This window comes from Octodon degus, unplaced genomic scaffold (assembly GCF_000260255.1).
Source record: "Octodon degus isolate 3935 unplaced genomic scaffold, OctDeg1.0 scaffold00019, whole genome shotgun sequence".
Classification (NCBI taxonomy): domain Eukaryota; kingdom Metazoa; phylum Chordata; class Mammalia; order Rodentia; family Octodontidae; genus Octodon; species Octodon degus.
In genome coordinates this window covers 16,377,075-16,385,677 of record NW_004524595.1, presented here as the reverse complement: position 1 = coordinate 16,385,677, position 8,603 = coordinate 16,377,075, and positions in this window count along the sequence as shown.

The window sequence follows — 8,603 nt, the reverse complement described above, 5'->3', positions numbered from 1 at the left end:
ATAGACAGTAAGTCCCCACCTGACAAACATTTGAGCTGTGAACTTCCACACATACAAATGGATCTTGCATTAGGAGGATTTGTAAATGCAAGCAAGTTGTAGAAGTAACTCATGTGTCTTCTGGACATCATCACAGTTGTGCTGCTGTGTGCTTACTGCACACGGTGGCAGTATACAGTAGTACAGTGCTCAGTTGGAGCCCGGGGACTGCTAGGATGTGCAGAACAATAACCATGGAAACAGAAATGAAAACAATTGCCAGACTGAGCCAAGGCAAAAAGATGGTGACTGTAAAAGTAAAAGTAGTTTGCTTATAGCATTTGTGTATTTGTGTTTTGTGTTTTCCATTGTATATTTGTGCCAAAGGTATATAAGATTTTGTTGGACTTATGAACAAATTTGACTGATGAAGTTTTCAGAGAATGAGGGCTGGCCAAATAGCTCAGTGGATTAAAGCGCCTGCAAGTAGGCACAGAGGCTGGGGGTTCAATCCCCAGGCCCCACCCCTGGGACACGCTGAGATGGCAGTTGAGACTGGGAGTGGTGGCGCATGCTTGTAATCCCAGCTCTTGGGAGGCTGTAAACAGGTGGATCACTGAGTCCGATCCAGTAGTGAGACCATAAACACCCTGTAGACTCTTCCCTAAAATACAAAAAAATAAAAATAAAAAAAGTTTTCAGAGAGTGAAACTCATAAATAAACAGGGACTTGCTGTACTAATAAAAAGCTTTTAATGTGACAGGTCTGTTTAAAGTAAGAAAAGCTTATATCTCTTTAGAGTAATGACAAAACCCTTTTTGAGAAAGTCACATTTGAAATGGGTGTGAAGGGATTAATACGATTTCTGAGTCTCTATTGTTCATAGAACTCAGGTGGTAATAACAGTGTTCGTGCTAGAGGCACTCCTATTTATAACATTTAGAAAAGTTTTCTACCACACAAAAAGTGTTCAACAAATGCTGATCACAACATTCATGGATCCTCTGTCCCCAACCTGCAAACAAGCTCACTGAGAACATGAAATAGCTTGACTAACACATTTTCGACTTCCAATGGTTTAACACAATCCATGTAAGTTGAGTATGATAAAGCTATGAAGAAATGTTTGCTCTCAGACATTCTTTAATATAAACATTCAATACATGGCAAGATCTAGATGGAACAATAAACTTTCCTCAATAAATAGAGAAAATCTGGAATTTAAGATTCCAGGAAAATTCAGGCTGTGAAAAGGAAGGTGCTTTAGATATATCCAAATCAATCTCTCTCTCTCTCTGTCTCTGTCTCTCTGTCTCTCTGTCTCTCTGTCTCTGTCTGTCTGTCTGTCTGTCTCTCTCTCTCTCTCTCTCTCTCTCTATATATATATATATATATATATATATATATATATATATTCCACACATTGTAAGTGCATTAATAAAAGCTTTTGGTTTTGTGAAGTTTTTAACATTAATATACTATTTATAATTCCAACTACTATAATAAGGTATTTTTTAAGTAACAGAAGCTACTTGGGAGTATGTTTTATTTTACAGTTGCCTTTGAATAGATGCCTATATTGTTAGGTTCAATCAATGTGAATCTAAGAATAATCAAGGCACTTTTCCAAAGGCTGGCATCAAACATCAGTCACTGTATGCATGGTCTCAAATATAACAGTGGAACAATACAGAGTTACTTATAGAGACAGTGACCACTACAGAAAACGCACCATGTTATAAAAAAGCAGACCTGAGTTCATGGGCTTTAGACGATGTCTGAACTTCACGGGCTGTCCTGAGAGTTCCTCCCAGAATGCCTTCCCAGCATATCAGCCGAGACTACCTCTGGGTGCCTTCTCTTCCTTGTCACCAGCTGCCAGGTCTCACTCATTTACAAGGCTAGGTTTTAAGAATCCTCTCAGTCTTTGTGTGGAAGAGAAAGCAAGAGGATTTGTATAGGCTTCTGCTCTGAATGCAAACCTAAGGAAAAAGACCTCTGCCTAAGCTGATGCCTTTAATGGGTGTGATCCTTGATTTTTACATCTTACTAGGGAGTTAGGTGGGCACCAGGAGAGAAAGATCTGGAGCCCTCATGTACTGAAAATCAACATATCCACATGCCTCTTTCTAGATAAATTTCTTTCTTTCTTTCTTTCTTTCTTTCTTTCTTTCTTTCTTTCTTTCTTTCTAGAAAACAAACTAGCTTTCAAAATTCCAAAATACTATCCAGACTTTAATATGAAATAATGGAAGAGTACAAAGAAATCTTTGCTTCCACATAAAGTATCTCCTTCCTATAGAAACAATGTGCTATGCTATTTACAGTGATAATTAGTCCTCAACATTCAAAAATATATATCAAAACCCTGTAAAATCAAATGACCTTTGATTTCACCGAAAATAATTTCTTTTTTTCCATAATTTTATTGAGAAACAAATAGCAATGAGACAGTTTCAAACCAAATTGGTAGGACAGTTTCAATAATTAACACATTGCATACATTCTTCCTAGTGATTAATTGCTGTACAAGATGTGGACATGATAGCCTATTTACAAACACCATTACAACAAATTCCTCTATTCATTAAGAGAATGTAACTATATTCACCAAAAATAATTTCATGTAGGGAAAAATGTTTTGTGTCACCAGGAGGCAGCATAGTCCATGTGACTATGGCCCTGGCTGTTGCTTGTCCTTCTGTACAAGGAGGAGGATGAGCAACACACAGAGACCAGTAGGGCATACCTGGCTCTGGTTGTGACACAGCTCTTAACTTGTGTTGCTTGAATTTCCTTTACTATTAGAAATGTTTTCTCAAGACTCAAATGATCAGCTGGGGGGATAGCTCAGCAGTCTCAGTGCCTTTCTGGCAAGTGCAAGACCCAAGGTTCGATCCCCAATACCAAATGCTGAGCCAGCCTGGAAAACAGGCATGGTGGTACACTCATGTAGTCCCAGCCCTGGGGAGGCTGAGATGGCAGGATCGCTAGGAGTCGGAGATGTGTATGAAAACTCTGAGTCAAATAAATAAATAAATAAATAAATAAATAAATATTAAAAAAGAAAGACTCAAACAATCTGAAGTGTGCTGGCCACTTTATCTTTTAGATGTTAGACCTACAGAACTCTTAGGAGCAAATGAGAAGTTATGGCTTCCTCAGGAGGGAATCTGCAAACGAGGACTATAGGTGAAGTATGCGGAATAAGGGGCACAAATTTTGTTTGGTGCCAGTCAGGGCATTGCTGTGTCATTAAATGGACATAATCTCCTATCTTGCTAATTCAGAATTGGATGCGTAACCAAAGCCCCAGGATATGTCAGATTTTCAGAAGCCATTATGGTACTGTCCTAGTTGGTGGTGAGGTTTCTCTGCCTAAGACTATCAAAGTGGGGAGAAGCATACAAAGGGCGGCTTCTGTCACATACATTTACTCCCCAACATGTTTATCTGAGAAGCTAAGAATTCACTAAATACACACAAATAAGAACAAAATGGTCTCAAGTAATAGTTTGAGGATGAAATAAAAATATGATATTTTAAAATATAATTCTCAAGGAAGTTGAACACTTGGAAGTCTAACACTCAGAAAGATCACTTTGAAGTCTAACACTCAGAAAGTTCACTCTAAACACATTTAATGGAATGTGAGTCACCAGGTACAAGGTGGGTGTAAAAGAGCAAAGACAGAAAGTTATACCAAAGACAAGGCTGGGGTGTTGAGGATTTGTTTTTTCAATGTTCTTATCTTGCTAATGCATTCTTAGACTTTCCACCTAGAATGTCATTCCTGGCCCAAGTCAAATAACTAGGCCAAAGGTCTGCATTACCTGGAAGCAGTGGTAGTTTCAAAGATGCAAACAATTATTTTCTCCTAACTCATAAGAGTAGGAGATTAGATCTAGCGGGTCACTCTACCGTCACCCTGGCCACATTCTTCAAGCATGGGGCAAAATGCAGGCTCAAGTGAATTGTCTGTTCACATTCTCAGATGAAGTCAGATCCCAGATGCAAGCTCTGATGCTGCTCAAGGTTTTCCTGCATGTTGTGCAGTCTGTTTGGGTTTCTCCCTGGAAAGCAAAACCATCTCTACCTCATATGAGGCCAGACATGTAGGAGCAATACCCAGCACGATGATTTCTTTAGGCACTGAGGAAGTGCCTACTGATCAGACATGAAGAAAGGCCATCTTTCCAGGAAGATGGACAAAACATAACTTTCGAATAATCTCAAAACTCAAAGCAAACAAAATGATGTGTTCAGTGCCCTTAACTGGCAAAAGATGAAAATGGTTACATATCTCAGTTTATTTTGAGGACACTGTAGCAACTGCACATCTGAAATCTCTTTCCTTTTCCATAGAGACTACTACTCAGCCAAGACAAAGCTGGTTAATGGACTTCAAAACGTGCCTTAAAGGCTGGCCAGATAGCTCAGTGTACTAAAGCACCTGCTTAGGAAGATACAGGGACCGGGTTTCAATTCCCCAGTGTGCTGTGCCAGCCCTGCCCCCGGGTTGTACTGACATGGTGACTGAGACTGGGCATAGTGGTGTGCATCTATAATCCCAGTGCTTGGGAGGCTGAAAGCAGGAGGATAACTACAAGTCTTATCTATGTAGTGAGGCCCTGTAGATCCTCTACTATGTACATAAAAAATGTGTTTTAAATGCTCACAGAACAATGTGAAGGAACATCTACTGGCATCAGACTCCTTCAGAACCTTTGCCCTCTGGATACAAAAATACCTGCTGTGATCTGCCTACAATTTAAAGTATCCCTCTATTCTAAGAGGAGAGCTTATGGCCCAGAAAATCAAGGGATAAATAATTTAGATGAAATAACAATTGGTGCAAACATGTATGAGTGGAGCCTAAGCTGTAACTGTCCACTTCTAAATGCTGGAGTATCTAAAGACACCTGTTTGCCTCCACTTGTCACAGAGGTTGATTTAACTCAGCCTCCTAGCATGAAGGCCAAGCCACGCAGAGACTACAACCAATAGGTCTCCTATTTCTGACCTCTCACTTCGGCCTCATGATCATCATTCCTATTGCATCTTTGACATGGGTTAAATGTCAAGTTTTGTCTTCCAGATTTCATATTCCTAATACTAGTACCTCAAAATGTAGAACTGTTTGAATATAGGACCTTTGTAGAGGTAACTGAGTTAAAATGAGGCTGCTAATTTGGGTTCTACTTTGATAACTGGTGTACTCATTAGAAGAAGAAACAATAGGAAAGATGATGTAGATGTTCATGTATGAGCTAAAGAAAGAGGCCTGGAACAGCTTTCCCTTGCAGCCAATAGTGAGAACCAATCCCACCAACACTGATGTCAGACATCTGGTCTCCAGAACTGTGAAACAACATTTCAGCCATGTGTCTGATGGTACTTTGTTACAGCAACTTTAGAAAACTAATAAAGCATTCTGTTTTAACATTTAATAAACACCTTATATTTGACATGTCCAAACCTACCTCTTCTATTCCACCAGTTTCAGCCTGGTGCTGTCTGACCAAGTGACCTCTGCAGATAGCGAATCCAACCTGCAGGACTCCTCTTCCCCAAACAGTGAAATCACTCTTGAATTGCAGCTTCCTTTCATATCACTTAAATAGTTCATCTCTAAATTCATTCAGCAGTTGATTGCTGTACATTTAAGCTTATATAAAACTAGACCACTTCTCACCCACATCTACTTCTGTCACTTGAACCCATCGATCATCTTCCCATTAGTGTAACAGAATACCTGAAACAATGAATTTATAGAGAGCAAAACATTCTGGTTTAATTCTGGAGGCTTCAGTCCAAGATTGATTTGCCTCATCATTGGACCCCTGGCAAGTGTGGAAGACCACCTGGATGACTATCCTTGAAAGAGCAGCAATTGCCTCCATTTTGGGTATGCCTGACCCTACTTTTATGTATTATATATACAGAGCTGGCTAGGACTTTTCCTTATTCCTTCAGTAGGCTCTAAGCAATGCATAATGTTCCAGCCAGGGCACTGGTGGTAGACTTTGAAGACAGCAGGCATGTTTCCCTGGAACTCCCACCTGCTGCTCTGTAGTGTGAGCCAGGCAGAGATGGGATAAAGCACAAATGCTCTATGCTGTCAGCTGGGATCGAGCCTCAAAACAGAGGCTATGACTTCCTGGGGCTTAAAAGATCACACATCAAAACTGAAGCATGGACCCCAAAACATTAGATACTATCTCAGTTATATAATGCAGATCACTCTTTCTGCATATCCTTCTCTTTGTGTATCACAGAGGTAAGTGAAGGCCTCCAATCTACCCCAGCTCACAGCACTCACCTACTTCCTGCCATTCTCACAGTCACTCATCCACAAGCCAGTCTTTTCTTTATGAATGAATAAAATCTGGGTTAGGTCTTATGTTGAGGCCTTTATTCTGGATAGCTGTCATCATGGCTGGACTTAAGAACGCTTAGCTCCCCAAAACTACAAATATGCCTTAGTTTCTTCTCACTGTGGTTTGCGCTGGAAGTTGTAGATTGGAATTAACTTAATGGGATTCCAATAACTTATCCATGGGATTACTGATTATAAACTTTCTAGACTGAGATGAAGACCAAAAAGGGCTCTCTATAGGCAAGGGCTGCACACCATGATATGAGAGAGAGAGAGAGAGAGAGAGAGAGAGAGAGAGAATGAGAATGAGAATGAGAATGAATGAGAATGGGCTTACAGGATCCCAGAATTCCTTTCCTTGAAAGGGTATGTGCTTAACAACGTAACAATCTCCTGCTAGGCCTTATCTCCTATAGGTTCTGCGACCCCCTAAGAGCACTACCCTATGGTGGTGGTATATATTTTTACGCATGAACCTTTTCAGAACATGGAACAATCAAACTATAGTATTTTTTACTTGGATTTTTGTAGTATATGCCTGAATTGTGTCTTTCTATATATTTCACTATTATAATCCATATCTCTGCATTACAGTGAATGGTCCTCATAGAAGGTGAATGAGATCATGTGAACCCTCTGCTCAAGTCCCCATGAAAGCTCTTTAATCTATATTTATTGAAGATGGACAGGCTTTATTGGAGTTGGCATCTTCTATAACACCTCACACTTCTTCTCACATCTCTCCCCATTTCACTCCCCTTGTTCCAGTAAATTTAACCTCTTTCCTGTTTCTCAAATAGGTCAAGCATGCTTCTATCTCTAGGTCTCTTGAACTTACTGATCCCTTTTTAGTATACCTGTCTTTCCACCAGTTCCCACTGGTATTGCCCCTTCTTATTCACATTCTGCAGGTGGTGATTCTAGAAGACTTTCTGGGTATCCTGTCTAACACAGTCACACATCACATGATATTTCTGTCATAGATGTGGTGCATACATATTGTTTCTATGCAACGATATTGCCTAATACTTCATGTGAGGATCCTCTGTGATGTTTGCACAACATCATGCCCTAAGGAACATATTTCTCAGAACATATCTCTGTCATTAAATGACATGAGTGTAGTGCCCTGTGTGGTAAATGGAGGAGTCAGTCTGGCTGATAAGGCTTTAGAATCATCCCAACATGGCTTTGAAAATTACACACAGAGAGGCATGTGAAACTAAATACCAATATTCTCCCAGGTCCTAGAAAAGGAAGGTACAGCATGCAACTCAGGGCCACGTGAGAGAAGCTCCCAGGGAGTGGACTCAACCAGGGGATTAGCTGAGAGAAAGACAGGAACAGAGGCAGAGAGATAGTCAGAGGGAGGGAAAGCAAAGACTTGGAGGTAAGGACCCTTTGTGGGTCAGAGTGGACTTTCTCAACAAAAGGCATGAGAGAATTTTATTGGTATGGGTGGATTCTGTTAGGTCTCATCCAGGGAACTTGAGCCAGGAACCCATCTTTTCCCCTAGTATCTGGGCAAGCTATTCAGTCTGTTTGCAGGGATGTTGGGGGATAGGAAAAATAGGAAGTTCTTAAAATTTATGATACATCTCTTTGTTTTATTACTCATTATTGTGCTTCTCTGACAAGGTGACATGGAAGAGAAGGCATTGTCTATAATGTTCATTTCTCTATGATCCTACTAGTACTTAGAATAGTACTGGCACTATTTCATGAAATATGTTTATGTTAATGAGATAATTGGTGAGGAAAATAAAGGAGATAGGGATGGAAAGAATGATAGAAAGAAATGATTCACATGTACCTAAGTATGCCAGTATACCCAGGGGAAAACCCTCCAGATAGCTGTTTTCATAAAGAACAAGGAACTCTCTTGGGAAGGAAAAGGTGACTCTGAGATTAAGTCTGCAATTAAACCTTCAGTCGTTCAAGGGAAGGAAGGGTCTCATTACATCATGGTGACTATCTCTATAGTGTCAGCCTGCTATGTTGTTACTGAATTCAGATTGAAACCCCTTAAGAAATAAATGAACCACAGGTAAAAGCTGAAATATCTTTTGTTAAAGATGTGTATGATGTGGGACGTTCACACATTGCTTGAAACCAAGGCAGATGAGCATTGTTTTCCCAGGATATCATGCTGTGCCCAATGGAGGTTACAATGTTCACACACTGGAGACCTCTGGAGACTGTAGATCCCAGCACAGCAGTAACAGTACCAAGAAAAACTGCAAT